The sequence below is a fragment of the Lipotes vexillifer genome, unplaced genomic scaffold, assembly GCF_000442215.2.
Source record: "Lipotes vexillifer unplaced genomic scaffold, Lipotes_vexillifer_v1.1 scaffold8, whole genome shotgun sequence".
Taxonomy (NCBI): Eukaryota; Metazoa; Chordata; class Mammalia; order Artiodactyla; family Lipotidae; genus Lipotes; species Lipotes vexillifer.
This window is the reverse complement of record NW_006781519.1, coordinates 45,648-66,799: the sequence shown is the minus strand read 5'-3', so window position 1 is coordinate 66,799 and position 21,152 is coordinate 45,648. Positions and strand designations below refer to the sequence as shown.

General features: G+C 36.4%; 1 non-coding gene across 1 annotated transcript; it reads right to left on the bottom strand.

Moving 5' to 3' along the window:
* Nucleotides 1-13,392: 13,392 nt before the first annotated feature.
* TRNAE-UUC (transfer RNA glutamic acid (anticodon UUC)) lies at nt 13,393-13,465 on the bottom strand. Its single transcript has one exon. It is a non-coding gene; the product is annotated as a tRNA-Glu (tRNA).
* Between the last annotated feature and the right edge of the window lie 7,687 nt (nt 13,466-21,152).

Here is a 21,152-nt window from a genome sequence, read left to right as displayed (position 1 = left end):
CCTGCATGAGCATAGTAGAAATTGATCTAAATATCCAAAGCAATTCCAGAAAAACTCCTAACAGGTTATTTGTGTCTATGTGTGCGTGCGTGTGTGTGTGTGTGTGTGTGTGTGTGACTTGGCAAAGCAAAGGATCAGAAATAGACAAGATAGTGCACAAGAGTAAGGCAAGGCAACTTGCCCTACCAATTTTCAAGACTTACTATAAAGCTATATTAATAGAGATAATGTGGTATTAGAGCAAGGGTGGACATATAGAACAATGGAACTAAATGGACAGTCTAGAACAGACCCATGTATATGTGGAAACTTGATTTATGACAGAGCAAACATTGCAGATCAGTGTGGAAGAAACAGACCATGCATTAAAAGGTACAGGGAAAAATGGGAATCGATATGGGGTAAAAAAAAAAAAAAAAAAGCCAGGAGAAGATATTTGAAAGACATATGACCAAGAAAGGATTACTGCACAAATATATAAAGAACTCTGACCAGTCAGAAAGAAAAGACAGCCGTACCAATAGAAAATTTGCAAAAGACATGGTCAGGCATTTTACAGAGGATGAAATACAAATGTCCTGCGAACATATGAAATAGTCCTCAGCTTCACTTATATTCAAGGAAAAGCTTAGGAAAGTCAAGTGAGATGTCATTATATACCCACCAAACTAGAAATACTAAGAATATAGACAACACCAAGTTTTGGAGAGATTGTAAAGCAACAGGAAGTCTCATGCAGTGCTAGTGAAAGTATACACAGGTATAAACCACTTAGGAAAACAGCTTGGCATTGCTTAGTCAATCTGAGCATTTACTACAACTCAGCAATTCTACAGCTACAACTATAGCTACAATTTAGTGATTCTACTCCTAGATACATATTCTGAAGAAACTGTTTGAGCATGTACTGGAAAAGAACAAAAAGTGTTAAGATGCCCATTGCAGCTGTGTAAAACCGGGTTCCCTAAAAAACGGGTTGAGGTAAAAGTTTACGTGCTCAGACTTTACTGGAGAATGCAGTGAGGGAAGCAGGAGGGAGAAAAAAAGTAAAATATCTAAAATAAGCCATAAAAAGTTTTTTAAAAAGTGAAGTGAGGTAGGAAAGATGGGAGGGTAAATATATTCAAAAGCTGGCCAAACGTAATAAATGTCTCTGTCTTTGAATGTCTTCAGAGAGGCTTATGCAACTACTTTGTTTTACAAGAGTCTGTTGTGGGGAGGGAAGAGAAAGAGAGATCGATGTATCTGATACCTCCTTCCTCTCTCTCAACTCATCCTGGACAAAGACTGCTTTGCAGAAAATTGGCTTCCCCCATTGCCATTTTGTGTCAACTGTTTCTTCCAAGGAATCAGTGTAGAAGCCAGAGCCCTCATGGTCTAGTCCAGATGGCCACAACACAATAGTCTCTTTTGCCGGTTAGTGCCATGCACGTGTGCTCGTTTTAGTCTGTGATAATAATAGCTCCTGGGCTTGATGACCGTAGAAATAGTATGAGTAGTTACTAGAGATGCATGAACATAGGAAAAGGTTGGGTGGGAGGGACTAGCAGATCAGTAGCAGGGCATGTAAACTGAGGCTGGTACAGCATTACTATCAATAATAGGAAAAATACTTGAAATAGCCAAATATCTATACCATGTTAGACTAGTTCACTAAATTATGGTATAGTCATATAATGGAATAGTATACAGCAGTGAAAAGGAATGGACTACAGCTATACACGTTAATGTTGGTGAATCCACAAATTATAATGAGATAATGAAGCAAATCACAGAAGGGTATGATTCCATTTATATAAAGTACTGAAATAGGAAAAGTAACATATTGTTTACACAGACATACAGAAGTGATAAACAATAATTATAGTCAAGAGAACCTGTATTAATCAGCGTAGTGGTTACCTCCAGGAGATGGATACAATTGGGGCAGAGGGCACTTAAGGGAATTCTAAGGTTCTGGTAACAATCTAGGTCTTAAACAGAATGGCAGGTACCTGGGTATTGATGTTAACATTATTTTTCAAATGAACACACTCATTTTATTTCACAAAAAAAAAAAAAAAAATGGTGGCCCTTAGGCAGAAAAAAATTAAGTTTTGCAAATTACCTAGCCTAGATCTATACAATCACTACAGTTCTAAACTGGTCATTAAACTACTGTTATATTTTACGGTACTTTTCCAAACAAATTATATGTCAAAGTTTATTTGCAAATTGAGCCATTTAACATGAATTGTAAGAATCATTGCCTTCTTTTTTTTATTTTTTATTTTAATTTTTTTTAATGTTTATTTATTTTCTGCTTAGTCATCCACTTTATACACATCAGTGTATACATGTCAATCCCAATCCTCTTTTCCTCTTTTATAGATGTTAGCAGTTGCCTTATGTATTGAGCTGCTCCTATGTTGGGAGCATATATATTAATAATTGTTATATCTTCTTAATGGATTGATCCCTTGATCATTACATAGTGTCCTTCCTTGTCTCTTGTAACATTATTTATTTTAAAGTCTATTTTATCTGATATGAGTATTGCTACTCCAGCTTTCTTTTGATTTCCATTTGCATGGAAGATCTTTTTCCATCCCCTCACTTTCAGTCTGTATGTGTCCCTAGGTCTGAAGTGGGTCGCTTGTAGACAGCATATAGGTGGGTCTTGTTTTTGTACCCATTCAGCAAGCCTGTGTCTTTTGGTTGAAGCATTTAATACATTCACGTTTAAGGTAATTACCGATATGTATGTTCCTATTACCATTTTCTTAATTGTTTTGGGTTTGTTTTTGTAGGTCCTTTTCTTCTCTTGTGTTTCCCACTTAGAGAAGTTCCTTTAGCATTTGTTGTAGACCTGGTTTGGTGGTGCTGAATTCTCTTAGGTTTTGCTTGTTTGTAAAGCTTTTGATTTCTCCATTGAATCTGAATGAGATCCTTACTGGGTAGAGTAATCTTGGTTGTAGGTTCTTCCCTCTCATCACTTTAAGTATATCATGCCACTCCTTTCTGGCTTGTAGAGTTTCTGCTGAGAAATCAGCCGTTAACCTTATGGGAGTTCCTTTGTATGTAATTTGTCAATTTTCCCATGCTGCTTTCAATAATTTTTCTTTGTTTTTAATTTCTGCCAATCTGATTACTATGTGTCTCGGCATGTTTCTCCTTGGATTTATCCTGTATGAGACTCTGTGCTTCCTGGCCTTGGGTGGCTATTTCCTTTCCCATGTTAGGGAAGTTTTTGACTATAATCTCTTCAAGTATTTTCTTTCTTTAGTTACAAATTCAATCTAAAGATATACCCTGATCACCTTGTTTAGGCAGTGAGAAACTGGGGAGCTGTTGATTAGACTACTGTATTTTCTAAGACTCTTTAGCAATACATGGTGTCTGTGGATCAAGTCAATAAATAATCCCATCAATATAAGCTGATTTGAATTTGTTTCATTCTCAAATGGTAAGCTTTTCCTGACCTTTTTCTTAAAATCTCAGGGAACCTTACTACTGTCCCCTTCTGTGACTACTACCATCTCAACATAGTTTTAAAATCTAATTCTCCTGAGAGAATGTTCTAGTTCTGCCAGATTCATGTCATTGCTCCCTAAACAAACCATTCCTACTTGTATGACATAGCTCATACATCCTCTTGATATGGGACGCCTTCCTCCATCCTTTTTACCCATCAAAGTCTTCCAAAAACTGTTTCATATGCTACCTTCTCCTTCATATCTATATTTAACGAACGTTACTATGTGCCAATGACTATGCTTGGTGTTTACCATGCATTATTTTATTAAATTCTCACAACAACCCAATGAAGTAGGCACTATTACAATCTTCATCTTACAAATGATAAAAATAGGCTCAAAGGGGTTATTTAACATGTCTACAGTCACACAAATAGTAAGTAGCACAGCCAAGAGTAATACAAGAAGTATTTGATTTCAAAGACCATGAAGTGTGAAGCAACTATAATCATCCTCATTAACACTGACCCATTCTTGCTTTGGCTTCCTAGAGAATTTAGAACATTGTTTGAATCATGCTGCCACTAGAATATACGGAGCCACATATGATTTAATAATGTTACATATACTCAATTTTATATCCTGAATAAAATTATAAGTTCCATGAAGATAGACTCTATATATCACATCTATTTTCTCTCCCATACACAAAATATACCTATTCTTATTAATTTCATTTCATCGAAACCCTATATTCTATCTTGTTGACTTCTACCTAGCAACCCTTGAAATTGCTCCCTTATTTTTACCCTATGTAAACAGTTAATAAATATCAGGAAGTTGAAGATTCACGGCAAATAGGTCTTAATTTGAATCATTAATAATTCAAAATCAATGCTAAAATTGGGACATGCATGAATTGTATGCATTTATATAACTACATGAATCTGTAGTGGATCTAAATCACCACAGATTCTTTAAAGGCTTTCCCTTCCAACTTTCTCTTCCACCTCTATGAAATCTTGCCTCCTCTCAGGAGCAGGAAGTCTTGCTCTGACCCCTAGTGTTGTCACTTTCACTCTGTTCTCTATGCTTGTAATAACTTTTGAGGGGTTAGTGATGAAGAGAAAGGGCCATAAAGATAAGGAAACATGAAGGGGAATAAACTTTCCTGGTTGATATTTCAAAAATATTACCTTTATTCCTTGTTCTCTCCAGTAAATATTTCCACCTCCATGAAGAAAGCTTACTTCTCATCTATATGCCTATGAATGGACAGACACATGCAACCTGTACCCAAAGGTAGAAACTGAGTCTCTCTCCTGAATTTCTTTCTACAGAATGCCATTATTTCCCAAAGGTTTTTCCCTCTCTAGACACTGTATCTCCTTCTACTACTCTGGGAATTTCACCCTCTCACACAGTCAGAATATAGCTGTGATAGAACTTACCCAAAAGAGCAAGAGTAAGCAACTTAGCTTAAAAGCTGTAGGTTGTGTGGGCTGGTTCCTCACCCTGAATCTCCTGCCATGCCCTATTCTTTCTCAGAAGTATTGTCCAGTCTCTTGGCCCTGGCAGTCTGTTTCAAGAAGGTAAATCATTGGTGAATGAGGCTTAGATTCTTGGGAGATGAGTGATTATTATCCAGTTTCTGTACTACCAGCTATGGGTTTTCTTTAGTGGTAAGATAGTGCTAAAAATGCGGGAACACAAAAAGAAGAATGCTTGCATTGACTTAATCTCTTAACTGTTTTAAAAAGATTCTTCTTCTCGTCCTTGCCTTGCTATGTGGTTCATTAAGCCTTTCTGCAATGCCTCAGGTGACTGTCCATGAGCATGCTAGTTTTGAGATCTAAAGGAGTCCCTCTGTTTTGGAAGCCAGAGCTTGTCCCACTGGAGTAACCTTTCCCTATTCAGAAAGAGGTTCAGTTCTTTTGGAAATTTAGTCCAAAATTGATCTCAATGGCAACCTCTAACAAGGCTTCATTAGACCCTCTTTTCCAACCTTCTGCTCACTGCTCTGCATATAAAAAAGAAATTCAAAACCTTCTTTAGTGAGCTTTAAAACCCATTGCCCTCTCAGCCCAGCAGAATTACTTTTGAAATCATCAGTGTCTTCTGGGCATCTACCAATGACTCTGTCATCACTAACCTGGACAGAGTAATATATTAATATATTCTGATAGTTCTGGTTCATGAAAGACCATAAGATAGTCTGTCTCTAGCCCATTTGTCTAAACATAGCACAAACTTACTTTTATCCTACTACTCCAATGCCATGATAGCATGCAGTGGGAAAATGGAATCTCAGATCTTAATGTTCCATGATTATTACTCAGGAAACAAGGGCAAAATACGATCCTGCCATATGTGAATGAATAATAAAATATTGCTGTTGTTCATTTCTAAGGTTGATTATACTACACTATTATTGATAGCATATGGTTTTAGTTATTTTTATAGTATTAATAAAGGCTTAGTTCTAATTGGTCCCCATTCTTTCTCAGTTTTTCCTTGTAGCCAAAGGTTTGCATGCCAGTCATCCATGTAGGGTCAATGCAGATTGCCTTTGAATAGAGCAATATTCAATTGCCTACATGGTAATCAAACCAAATATCCTGGAGTCACCAATATAGTGGTCACAAATGAGCCACCAGATTTATACAGAAATATTATTTATCTACCTGCCTATTTTCAAAAATAACATATTTGAATTAGTTTATTATGCATGGCATCTATACAAAAAGGCTTTAAGGTTGAGGAAAGAAGATAACTATATGGGAAAACCACACACTGACGTTAATTACTGCAATTTGTCAGTATATTTAACTGTGAGCTTCCCGATAGTCAAGGCAAAATTAGAAATATAATGAATTATGTAGTGGTTATTGTTTGATTAAAAGTACCAATTCATCTGGATACAGATTTTCTTTTTTTTTTTTGCTTTTGCCTGAAACTAAATGGTTAGAGGAGTTTTTCATGAAGCTCTTTATGTAAGAAACATTAGACCTAATAGGCAATGTTCCTAAGCAAAATTTTTCTACTGGCTATTTTAAAAATATATCCTCAATAAAAACTGGGTATAATATTAAATTATAATTTTGTGAAGGTGTTTCTACAAAGAGTTATATTAATAATGTCCAGGTAAGTGGTGACCTATCTTGATTCAGAGTTTTGAGTTCACACTAACCAGTCATTTCTCTACATCTTTTTTTCTCAAATATCAAGGGCCTCAGCCTTATGCTTAAATCACTCATGTTAATGTGAGAAGTTACTATTACTGTCTATCTTCCTCTGAACTTACAAAACTTGCACACATATGATCTCATGTGTCTTCTCAACACAACCTAGAGACACAGTTACTTTTACGCTTTGCAGATGTATCACCTACAACACAAAATGAAGCCACTCACCCAAAAGCCATAAACTAACTAGGATTAGAACACCTCTCTTCCAGCCTGATGTTCTTTCCATTATTTTTCTCCATAGATAAAACGTATAATAGGCAAATGTCCACATACTCTGGGAATAAAACATTCTCAACAAGATCACAGGCACAATATACTTACCAGGTATTATGTATAATAAATTTTCTCTATTGCCTAGGGTTACCTATTATGTATAATGAGGTGGTTCATTTCCTTAATTTTTAAGCCAAGAAATTATACAATCTTTCAAAATCCTAATGTTCAAAATATGGTTACAAACCATGCTGCTAAGATTTTGCAAAATGAACAAATACTCTGACAGAAAAGACAGAAAGAACCAGGCATCCTGACTCAACAGCTTACTGAAGCCTACCTGGCTCTCCTCTGCCTTTTGTTAAGTATTATTTAAGAAACACACCTGAAAAGTATCCATTTAATAAATGAAATTCTACGCCACCCCTCCACCCCCAACAGAGATTCATTCTCCCATCTAAAGACCAAATGTTTATTCTGTAAACATAGGAAGCAAAAAAGAAAGGGGTGTAAAACAACTTTTAATACATTGGGTATGGGAAGGATGTACTCTCTCTTATCAGAGCTCAAAAGACTCTAGAGCCTGAAGATGGGTGGCTTACAGGGATGCTGCGGCTGCTGCCATTTCTTGCAGCTGCCACTCTCTCAAACAAAGCAGCAGTTTCATCCTTTGTGTCTGCCTGGGGTCTCACTTGCCTTTTCAGACTAATGACAAGCATTTTTCTAGTTCTTGGAGATCAAAAAAGTTCCCTAAAAATGCAGATGGGAAATATCCTCCCTGTATAACCAACTTTCTCTGCTACATTCTGCTATGGCAGCTGAAGGAAAAGGAAGTCCAATTTTTTTTTTTAACATCTTTATCAGAGTATAATTGCTTTACAATGTTGTGTTAGTTTCTGCTGTATAACAAGGTGAATCAGCTATATGTATACATATATCCCCACATCCCCTCCTTCTTGCATCTCCCTCCCACCCTCCCTATCCCACCACTCTGGGTAGTCACAAAGCACCGAGTTGATCTCCCCATGCGATGCAGAGATGCAGACGTAGAGAACGGACTTGAGGACACAGGGAGGGGGAAGAGTAAGCTGGGACGAAGTGAGAGAGTAGCATTGACATATATATACTACCAAATGTAAAATAGATAGCTAGTGGGAAGCAGAAAGTCCAATTTAAATGTGTTGATACCAAGTAGTGCCAAGCACTTGAAGTAAGAGTGCTTTCACCTAGATTTTCTGGTTTAATCCTCATAGCAAATATGAACAGTAAATATTATTATTTCCATTTGGCAGGTGAGGAATTGAGGCTCAGAAATGTTAACTAATGTCAAACTAGTAAATACCTTAGTAGAGCTCCAGTCTGATTCCTCTCATGTTTTCTCAGGACCACAGCCATCGTTATGTCTTGAAAGGCTTCTCAATTCTCTAGGATTCATTCGCACTGAATAGAGTAAAAGAAGCCATTCAGAGAACCCATGTATCAGTTAAGGTTTGGCCTTCAACTTGTCCTGAACAGAGATCAAGGACAGAAGGAACGGCAACAGAAACAAAGCAATGGTTGGAGCAAATCTTCAAGAGGAAGTAAGTAATACCCTGTGATAAACCATAATGGAAAAGAATATTTTTTTTTAAATGTGTGTATATGTATAATTGAATCATATTGCTTTTCAGCAGCATATTGTTTTTTATACATTGTAAAATAACTATACTTCAATTTAAGAAAAAGAGTAAGTAGAAGAGACAGAAGAGACGATTATTTTCAAGGGTGAATTCAGGGTTTTTTAAAGAGCCTAAACCCTACGCAGCTGAAGGGAGAATGCTCTAAGGAAAATAATAGCAAATTACAAGCACAAAATGAAGTACAGGGGGAACTATACTCAATATTTTATTATAATCTATAAGGGAAAAGAATCTGAAAAATAATAGATACATATGTATGTATAACTGAGTCACTTTGCTGCACACCTGAAACTAACAACATTGTAAGTCAACTATACTTCAATTAAAAAATAATAAAGTACAGGATCTTGGAAGGGCCAATGCAAGTAAGCAGCCCTGTAGCTTAAGCTTCTCTGGCTTCAAAGTAAATCTGTCTCTGCTTACAGTATTTAACAAAGATAAACTTTGGAGCAAAGGGGGTCAAGAAGCTGTGCATAGAGGTAAAGAGATATGGGCTTATAAGCTTCTGGAGTAAAAGAGATAGCTCTGATCCAAACTTTCCACTTCAGCACAAAAAAGAAGAAAGACTTAGCAAGAAATTAACCTCTGTCAAGTAAAAGGAATGAGCAGAAGTGGTCAAACACTCTCTTCTCTCCTATTGCTAGTCACCATTCCTCAGTAACAGAGATATCTTCACTTGAGATCACCCACTACCCCGCTCACCACACAACATACAAGATGTCTCTGAAAATAAGGGACATAGAACTTAATACAAGATGACAAGAAGAGAAATAGAATGTGTATAATAATAAAAAATGGAGCAGAATGAGTAGAGAAGAAGGATTGGGTACACTTGGGGGAAGAGCAGTATTTACATAAAGATGATGTTATGTTTATATGCAGCTGTATCAACCATTCAACAGATCAAGCAATTTAAAAATCATCTCTAAATATAAGGGTTACTATCACAGTAATGGTGCCGTTCATCTAAGTCCATCAAAATGGCTACAAATACCATTTCTGTTGCTTTTCATTGCAATGCTTTGGTCATATAGATAAAGCTAGTGTGTGGATGAAAAGCCACAGGGGCCTTGGGAAAATAAATATAGATTTGAGAGTATTATGATATAACAGTGTATCCAAGGTGTGACTATGGCCTTTTCAGACCAATTTGTCCACAGACATAACAGAAATGAGACAATCAAATGAGCACTGTTCTTCAAAGTGGTCACCCACTGATTTTAACATTGATGCTACTACACAAACATTTCTGGAATTACTAAGTGGGATTAGATACAGAGTTTGAAACACTGTCATGAGTATCCTCACTGATGGCAAATCTTGGTCCTCTGAGGGGAAGATTTGATTTTCTGAAACAGCTAAAAGTCATTCAGAGTCAGATCTCATGAACAGGGTGAACGATCAAACTGCTAACAGTATTTGGGTCAAAAAATGAACTGTGACTCTAAAATAATGAAACCGATAATCTGATGTAGCTCAGAATGTGATCTTGAATGCAATTCCAAAGTAGGAGTTTATAGATAACATCATACTTGCCAGGTTCCCATTCTCTCTGACAATGTCATTTCTAATTCTCTTTGTTAGCAACTATCCATCTGAGATTGCTAGTTGTGTTGATGGAAAGACAATGCTTGCGTGACCTAGCTGACTAAGGCTTTGCTTGCGTGACCTAGCTGACTAAGGCTTGTTTGATTTCTACAAAGGGAAAAAATCTCTTCCATATTCACAGAACTCACCCTAACACAACTTCATAAATATATGTTGCAGATCACAAAATAGAACAAGAATAGCTCAGTGAAGGGAGGACTGAAGGGAGATAGGGAGGAAGAAGAGAAGGAAAGGTAATATATTCATTATAGTAGTTCTCTAGAACTTGTACTGGGTCTTCTGCTAGGAATCATGCTAATTTTGCACTAGGTACTTTAAATACCTTTTTCTCATTTAATATCATCCTTGTTATATAGAATATATAGTTTAATACACTGCTGAAGAATTACAATAAAACTAAGGGATATGGATCGTTATTCCAATGTGTAATAGAGCTGAGGCACAGAGCGACTGGGTAACATGTTCAAGGTCTTACAACAAATAAATAGCAGAACCAGGAAAGAAATCCCTCTCTGGCTAACTACAAAGCCAACGTTCCTTGCAGGATACTATGATGTACATGTCCTCTTACTGTAAGCATTTGTAATGTCAGCTACCACATTTACTTATTCCACAAATATTTATTTGGCACCTATTATATCCTGGCACACTTTCAGATGCTAGAGATACAGCAAGAAACAGGACAAAGCCCTATGCCTCATGGAGGTTACATTCAAGTGGGAGGAGAGAGGCAATAATGAGATAAACAGGCAAAGGAAATAGTGTGTTAGTCATAAATACTGTGTTGAAAAATAAAGGAAGGGTGGAGAGAGAAAGAGAGAAAGAAAAGTAGCTGGGCTCAGGGTATAGGGAGGTGATCAGGAAGCATCATATTCTGGATTTTTAAATTGAAGTATAATTGATTTACAATGTCATATTAGTTTCAGGTGTACAGCACAGTGATTCAGTTATATATATATATATATATATATATATATATATACATATATATATACATATATATATACATATATATACTCTTTTTCAGATTCTTTTCCCTTATAGATTATTACAAAATACTGAGCGTAGTCCCTGTGCTATACAGTAGGTCCTTGTTGGTTATCTATCTAGTGTGTATCTGTTAATCCCAACCTCCTAATTTATCCCTCCCCTCCTCTTTCCCCTTTGGTAACCATAAGTTTGTTTTCTATGTCTGTGGGTCTATTTCTATTTTGTAAGCAAGTTCATTTGTATCTTTTTTTTCAGATTCCACATATAGGCAATATATGATATTTATCTTTCTCTGTCTGGCTTACTTCACTTAGTATGATAATCTCTAGGTCCATCCATGTTGTTGCAAATAGCATTATTTCATTCTTTTTATGGCTGAGTAATATTCCACTGGATATATTTTGACAGTAGAAACAAAAGGATTTGCTGGTAGATTGGATTTGAGATGAGAGAAAGTAAGGAATCAGATGATCCCAAGTTTTTTTTTTTTTTCAAAATTGTGTAATTGTGTATGTATCACAGAACTATCATCCTATACTGTATTCTATGAAAAAATAGTCTGTGGTCAAATAAGTGTGGGAAATTCCAGATACTGTAGTATATCCTCCTCTTGAATATTAACCATACAATTAGCACATTATAGGCTCTTGGAATACTGATGTAAAAATAAATAAATGCATGGGCGAATGAGTTAATAAACAAATAGAATTTTCTCAATTATTTTAACCACAGAACCCACTTTTTCTGGCATAGTGGGGTAGAGGAGGCACTTATTAGTATATCTTGGAACTACTGTCCTGAGAAAAGCACATAGGAATATACAACAACACAAAATATTATTCATGATCTTGAACTGAATTTTTTCAAGATATCACTCTGAGTGCAGGACTCCCTCTCCAGAGGCAAAATACACAGTCTAAGGTTTCCACAGGAATAGTGGCATCTGTTAATACTGCACTGTAGCTGTGATTTCTGGGGAAAAGTCCTCAATTGGGAACAAACTGTGAGTTATTAACAAAAGAATTATCACACTTTCTCCATAGGCAAATGTCAGGAGTTATAAGGTGTTAACAAGCAGAGTATGAGGAACGTACCAAGAATACCCTTTTTTTTTTTTTTTTTCGCGGTATGCGGGCCTCTCACTGTTGTGGCCTCTCCCGTTGTGGAGCACAGGCTCTGGACGCGCAGTCCCAGCGGCCATGGCCCATGGACCCAGCCGCTCCACGGCATGTGGGATCCTCCCGGACTGGGGCACGAACCCATGTCCCCCACATCGGCAGGCGGACTCCCAACCACTGCGCCACCAGGGAAGCCCCAACAATACCCTTTTTTAACTACTTAGAGCATTTGCTTTTTGGATCAGAAATTTCCACCACAAATATTCAAAATGGATTTCTTACACAGCTGTCACCCTGAAAGAGTTCCTACATATCTGTCTTCCTTCTGGTTCCTCGGGAGCATTTTAGTATCATGGAAACTCAGAGATGAAAAAGACTTTTAAATTTCTACCCAACATAAGAATCTCTTTTACAATGTCCCCAAAAGACTAACCCTTCTTAAACATCCCAGTAACAGGAAGCCAGCTATCTGCTCTATGAAGCAATCCATTCCATCTGGGGACTGTTCTAATCGTTAGCAGAATTTTCTTCATATTAAATGTAGATTGCCCTCCCTTCCTTAACTCTTACAATGGGTCTTAGCCCAGTTTTCTGAAACTAAATAAAATAAGATTCCTCCTTAAATCACTTTAACTGTTTGAAAACTGCTATCATCTCCCATTGGTTCTTACTGTGAAGGAAGACTTGAAGTTCTTACTGTGAAGGCTTGAGGAGCTGATTCAAACTCTCCATTATCTCCCCCTGACCCTACTGAGATTCCAGGACATAACATGACCTTTGGAAGGTGACAAACATCTATTTGCTTGAAAAAAGTTAATGAACAGAACTTTCCCTTTTCAGAAATATTCCAGGTAATAAATGAAAAAGGAATGGCAGAATTAGAATATAACCATTTTTGCAAGCCCTAATGGATAAAACAAAAAGCAAAGCTAGGTAATGTTTACCAATGGCTGCTAACCTTTAAAAAAAGAGATAACCGGAAATGAAGTGGCTCTTGATGGAAGAAGAAATTAACACTGCTTATGAAGCATTCTTTTTTTTTTTTTTTCTTTTTTTGGCCTTGCAGCTTGTGGGATCTTAGTTCCCTGGCCAGGGACTGAACCTGGGCCCTCAGCAGTGAAAGCACCGAGTCCTGACCACTGGACCACCAGGGAATTCCCCTATGAAGCATTCTTTCAAACACAATAAACAATCTGACCAATCCTCAATATCCAACTACTAATTCATAGGAAATTCAGAGGTCAAAGGAAAAAAACTGCACCACAAGAATTCAATCCACAAAATCCAAACTCGGGAAAAATCTACAGGACAAATGATCAATAAGTAACATGGATCATAAAAGAAAGACAAATGGAATTGAAAGATATATCAACCAATTACAATCTATGGACTTCTTATTGAGCTCTTGTTTCAAAAACACTATAAAATAACATTTGTGAGACAACTAGGGAAATTTGTACACTAACTGGATATTTGATGATGTTAAGAAATTACTGTTCATTTTTTAGTTATGTTAATGGTATTGTAGTCATGGGTTTTTAAGTTCTTGTCTTTTAAAGATACATAGCAAAACATTTATAGATGAAATGACATGATATCTGAAATTCTGGGATTTCCCTCCAAATAATCCAGTTGGGAGGATAATAGATAAAACAATGTTGTCCATAAATTGAAATCTATTGCATCTGGGTGATGGGAGTATATGGAAGTTCATTATACTAATCTCACTGTTTTTGTATCTGCTTCAAATTCTCCATGATAAGCAGCTTAGGGGGAAAAATACTTCCCTTGATTTGCCTACTACCGATCCCCATCCCATAAGTCTTATTTTCTCCAGCAGAATGCTTTTCAATTATTTAAGCCTTTTCTCCTGTAACATGGATTCTACACTCTTCACCATTGTAGTTACCCTCCTCTAGGAAAATCAAAATCCTCCTTGAACACAGTCTCCCAAATGGGGTCTGAACACTACTGAGGGACTACTATCTCCCTTAATCAAAATACTATTATTCTATTGAAAATCTAAGTTGCATTACCTGGCTTGTCATTAATATCATATGTTCGACTCATACTGACCTTAGAGTCAACTAGAACCATCAAGTTTTATTCACATGAGATGTAGTATATTCAGCTCCTCCATCTGTATAATTGATTTTCATCTTAACTGCTAAATTCCATCTTTAGTTTTAGCTCATCTTTCTGGCCTATGGAAGTAATAATGGTTGTATGAAATCCAAAAATAATAAATAACTAAAAGCTACTATTTATTGTTTTCTGGGTGATCATTTGGTCTTCATGAGTTAGCAGAAATAATTCACCCCAGGTCACATAGCTAGTAACTGTGGCAGAGTTGATTCAAGCCTTCAATCTTACCAAACCCATGGTTTTATGCTTTCTGCACTGGGGTGGCCTCTACTATACTAGCTATTCTCCCTAGTGTCATCTGCATACTTTATAAGGATGTCTTCTGAGAAATCTTTAACCTTTGATAAAAATTGTTTATCAGAATATGACCAAGAACTGAGTGTGGGGTATCATTAGCAGAAACCACCTGGTACTGATTTAATAATCAATGTACTCAGTTAACGATTAGTTGAACAATTATAAAACTTATTTAACTTTATTCTCACCCAGCCCACATATCCCTCCCTATCTATTCTAAATAAGTAACATGCTAAAGATTGTCAAATGTTTGCAAAAACAAGACAGCTTCCTATCAAACTAGTAACACAACAAAAAATCAAATGAGGTTATTTTAGTATGACTTATTCCTAGAAGAAAGCATCTGGTTCCTGGTGATTACCATTTTCTTTTCTTAGTGTGCATAAGACATTTATTTCACAATCTAGTCTAGAATCTTGCCAGGAAAACATATGTAGATTATAGTTCTGTATTGTCAGGAATCCATCTTGTTCTCCCGCTTAAATCACCACAGATGCCTATCTCCTGCCCCTTAGAAGTCTCAAAGATGACTGAAATGATTCTAAAATCACATTTTCAGATTATTTCAACACCCTAAAATGGAATTTTTCTGGCCTTCGAAACTTGCCCCCACTGAGAGTTTGTAGCCTGGTTGATTTAAAACTACATGTGATCTTTATTCATAAGGCATAATTATTGAAAAGGCAGTTCATGATATGGGGCTTAGAAATGGCAGAAAGGAGTCAGTGTGGACCAGAGTACAGAGGAAGAACATCATAGGGAAATGAGATTGAGAAGAATGTTGAGAAATGTTCAGAAGATGTAAAATGAGAATTGATTAATTTCATTTTTTTATTGCTGTCTGTGCCAGTCCTTTTAATTCTTGCTCCAAATACAGATCTTTAAGTTTTTTATTGTCCTTAGATTCTTAGAATTTTTCAAATAACAATTTTTGGCTTTATCTTTTATTATTCTACCTTTCCCCCTGGGCAAACAGTGCCCAGGGCCCCTTCTAGACATAGAATTCTAGAAGTCAGGTGTTGGTAAAGAGGTTTACCAGTCCAGCATGCAATGGTGAAGTATACTTTCTGGGACAAAACCAGGTCAGGAAGTAAGAGTCAGGCCAAAGGTGAAAAGGCAAAAGAGTAGGACAAAAGCAAGAAATGATCCAAAATGAAGGGTGTGTAACCAGTGACAGGCATGACCTAGTAAGCAAGTTTGAGTGGCACAGACCAGGGAGAGTTCTTAAGAGAACAGTCAAGATAAAAGGAAGACAGCCTATTATATAAGCAAGAGAGGGCCTTAGAGTCCTCTTCAAACTGATTTGAACAGTCCTTACACTCACTATTCTTCAGGGTATAAATGATGTTTGTAACATTTAGTGTCTTAAAGTATTTACTTTTTTTTTAATTGAAGTATAGTTGATTTACAATGTTGTGTTAGTTTCAGGTGTAGAGCATAGTGATTCCGTTATATATATATATTCTTTTTCAGTTTCTTTTCCCTTATAGGTTATTACAAGATATTAAGTATATTCCCTGTGCTATACAGTAGGTCCTTGTTGGTCATCTACTTTATGTATAGTAGTGTGTACATGTTAATCCCAAACTCCTAATTCATCCCTCCCCCCACCTTTCCCCTTTGGTAACCATGAGTTTGTTTTCTGCCTGTGGGTCTATTTCTGTTTTATAAATAAATTCATCTGTATCTTTTTTTTAAGATTCCACATATAAGCAATATCATATGGTATTTGTCCTTCTCTGTCTGGCTTACTTCACTTAGTATGATAAGCTCTAGGTCCGTCCATGTTGCTGCAAATGGATAGTATTTACTTTCAACCTGAAGGAATGGTAATTTAGAAAACCTACTATCAAGAATAAATATTATGGATTTGCTTGAGTAATGTACTCTGTTGCTCAAAATAGTAAAATGACACCTGTAGCTCAGTCAGTCAATCAGCATACATTTCCTTTTGCCTACAATGTGCAAGAAATAGCAACGCACCTTTGATAAGAAACAATATGACAGATATGATAAGATGTTTAAGACACAAATCTGAGAAGCAGGGACTTTATAACATCAGGCAGATATGAATAATGAAATATTTGAATAAATGATATGAGGCTGTATATAAGGGTAAAATGACTGACATGAAAAGTATGTTACAAGTGTTCAGACATGGGAGAAAATTCTGAGTTGGAGTAATCAGATGAGGCTCACAAACCCAGGTCCTGAAGAATCTAATAGGAAGAAAAAAACTAGAAAGAGCATTTCCCGAAACTACTTACAGGCAATGTGAACACAAATGTCTCCTTCTAAAACGTGCTTGACTAACCAGATTGAATTCTACACAATCTCTTCTTCATTTTGTACTCCAAATATTGCTGTTTCCTTTATGCCCCACAGCCAATATTGGGATATGTTGAATGAGTAACTTCAAAGAAACAGAAAGCCTTCGAGAACATTTTGTAAATGAAGGAAAAAAAACATGGTCACCCCGAGGCTCCACGGTGGTAATCACTACTAAATACAAAATTTCCATCTGTCCTTTGGGTATCACTTTCAACCTACAAGAAGGCAAACTTCAGAAGCTAAGGTTATAATAAAGCCCTTTTGTAGTGGACCACAAAAAACCAAAAGGGCTGTTCAACAGCTTAACATCTGCTTTTGTTTGCAACTCAAAGAACAGCTGCTTTCTGACTTGTTAATAAATTTCAGTGGGTGTCCTCTGCCTTTTACAGTCCATCAGCGTTTCTGGGAAAACATTGAAGTAAATCATGTAGTCAAGAGCCTGGAGTTATCTATGCTTTGGCGTTCATTTCCTATATTACAGTTAATGGGGACAACAGATGCCAAAAAGAGCCATGCAATTAGTTTACATCATTTCAGAGACTCTTCCATCAGTGGAATGTAGTGAATTTTACCTTAGTAAAGGTGCAGGCAACTTTCAGGTTTAGCCACTGTCATATTTAAGAATGAATAGGCAATAGTTTAGGAACAAGAAGTGATATATTATGATTTACCACTCTTTTTTATTGACTTTTAAATCAATAATGCAGTGGTCTGTCTTACCACAGAGAGCTGTAGGACACATTTTTAAACCCAAAAGCAAGTTGAAACAGGTCATAAAACTTGAGAATCTATGAAAATCCCCTAGGGATCAATGTTAACCACTCGGATTTCTTCTTAAACAACCAGAATCTCTTTGAGTTCCAATGACAATATTTAAAAAAGTGTGAATTCCCAGCTTTTGCACATGAAATATTATCATTATAACTCCTTAAAGCAACATTAAGTAAGTAAGTGCATTTTGTGTTAAGATACCTGAACAGAAGCCTGGAAAAAGCTCAGCTACATCAAAGGATAAAAGAGAATCAAATCTGCTGTCTCTAGATTTTTATTCATTCATTTGTTCATTCATTCATTCAAAGGCACTTATTGAACCATGATGTGAATTTTCTGAGATGAAAAGACATGTTTCTTCCCCTCAAGAAACATACAATCTAGTCAGAGAGGCAGAATATGAGCACTTGTGATAAAAACAAAAAAGAAAGAAATGCTAAAAGAGAAGTGCAGGTAAAGGATTTTCTAAGTACAGAGAAAAAAAAAAACATAAATAAATATTATGAGTACTTACCTTGTACTAGGCCTGTGCTTGGTACTATTATTATACGTATTAATTTAAATGTTCCACACAACAACTTGGTGATCTAGGTATTATTTCCCATGTTTTATATGTGAGAAATCTGAGGCTCATACAGGATGGATAACCTCCTCAAGGTCATGCAGCTAATAAGTGGCTGAGCCACGATGTAAACCCAGTGATGCTTTACTACAAAGCTTGTACTTAGTAGACTACAGGTCCAGGTGAGGAAGCATTCTCAACGGCTGCTGAAATGCACACTGAAAAAAAGCACTGCTTACACATCTGAAAGAGTATAAACACGTCTGCATTATGCAGGATGGTAGTGTAAGAAAAGCAACCTGATTACATACAGTAAGAGGGTGATGGCAACGCAAGTTGCATTAGGAAAGTAGCAAGGAGCTCAAAAGGGGGTAATTTGGATCCTATTTTAATCTTATATGCACCAAATATTTGAGTAACTAACAAGTTCAATTTTGAACATTTGAAATTGAGATGCTTGAGAGACATCCAAATGGACATGAAGAGAAGCCAGCTGGATTTGCGGGTCTGTAGATCATCTGAAATAGTTCAGTTAGAAATATTATTTGGGGAGTGTACAGAATAATTGAAGCCAAAGGTATGGATAAGACTGCCTCCAGAGAAAATAGAGAATATAGATAAGTGGGCCTGGAAGTGACGTTTAAGGACTGCCACACTTCATTACTTTGGGCAATGCTGTAAAACCATCCGTTTTGAAACTGTGGTGATACTGTAGAAAGAGGAGCAGAGAGGAGTTCATGAAGACTTTGATCAGACAGCAGTGCTGAGCTTTGAAGTATGAGTATTATTTCCCAAGCTTGTGAAGGTAAGGATGGGCAATTCACTCTTAAGGAAAGAGCATGAGCAAAGGCACAGAAGCATAAAATGAAATGGTATATTTGGAGAATAACAAGCAAACCTTTTATGGCTGCAGTATAAGAACCAGGGGGAAGAAAGGCCACAAAGATAACCTGAGACCAATTTTGGGAAAATTTAATCTATACCCAGTGGGGATTTGTTGAAGTTTGTATGAAAATCAATAGCCATATTTATATTTCAGAAAAAGAATTCTGATATCTTTAAGAGAGATTGACAGAAAATAAGAGTGTGGTTTTTATTCCTGTGTTATGGGGTAATATGTCAATATTAAATTAATTTTCCTGTATTTTCTTTATTTTGAATTTCCCTTCTTCCAAATTCATGCAGTGCCTTTCACTGCCTTGGGGAACAGTAAAAGATTCAGATCATGGCTTTTGAATTTTAAAAATTTATTTGAATTACAGAAATCTGGGATATTGAGCTTCCAAAGCCTCAACCTTGAAGAACTTGAAACTTCAAATTTATGTCACAAACAATAGATCTGGAGTAAGAGCCCATTTTCCCAGCCCAAATTAAAGATTCCACAGTCTGGAGAAGAAAGTCAGAAACAAAGCAAGAGAGTGGATGCTCATGGGTCTTTGAAAAATGGCCCTGAACAGCAATACTTCCCACTAGCTGAGATTTGATAGTTTAAGGGTATGAAACCACTGAAGGGTATGGAGAACAGTAGAGCAGAAATGTTCTGTGTTTCCCTTCCTGGGATGTCTTCCCATGTCCACTAACCCCAGCAGGAAATAGGAGCAAAAAATAGAGTGGCTACATTCAGAGTCTAGAAACATAAGTTTCCAGGAGATTCAGAGTTCCCCATTGTTCTGCAAGATATGAAAAGGGCCACGTGCTGTCCACATTCTCAAGAAAAACGGGAAAGTAACTAGACTAATGAATCCTTATGATAGAAATTAAAAGGACAATCAGTGATCTTCATGGACCAAGGCCAGGGTTTAGACAGGGGTGGAGGCATATCAACATGGATAGATGACAGTATGATGACAGAAAAACAGATGATCCATACCCCCCCATTCCCCCCACAAAAACAAAGAAAACTAAGGCAAGAGATAGGGACTCTGAGATGACTCAGGAAAACTTGAATTGTTGAGCTTATTTCTATAACCCAGTTTACTGGGACCAGAGACAAGAATTTTAAGTTCAGATGTAGAAAAAAAAATAAAATTAACTACTCAAACTGAGAATTTATATCCACTACATCTTTGTCTTGAATATCCAACCAGGGTCAGGTATATTAAACACACTCAAAACTTGTTTGTAACTTATACAAGACATGTATTTTACAAATATAGCAAAGCAAGAAAAAGAAAAAATAAAGGAACCATAATTTCCTTATTCACATATAATCACTACCAACCTTGTGGTATATATCATTCCAGTCCACTATTTTCCATAAAACAGATACTGTACAAAATATTTTGCATTAAACATTATATTGTCAATATCTTCCTATGACATAAAACACCACTTGAGTGATCAATAATATTTTACCACATGAATATAGACTACTTTTTTTATCATTTCCTTACTGATGAACATGTACATTGATTCTTTTGTTTTTGTAACTATAAATAATTTTGCATTTAATATCCTTATATATAAACCTTTGTGGCCATTATGACCAGCATCTTCGGATAATTTTTACAAGTAGAAAGTCAAAGGGTACTTCTGGTTCAAGGTTGAAAAAATGTTGAAATGTCCTTCTCTCAAACAAAGGAAGATATCAGAAACAGTATTCACAAGTACGTCACTGCACTCACAAATAAGGGAACTATCTGAAGACCAGAAATGAAAATACTGAGGTTCATGAAATATTTCTGAGACATTTGGAAATGCTGATTTCCTCCAGAGTTTACCAAGAAAATATAAAT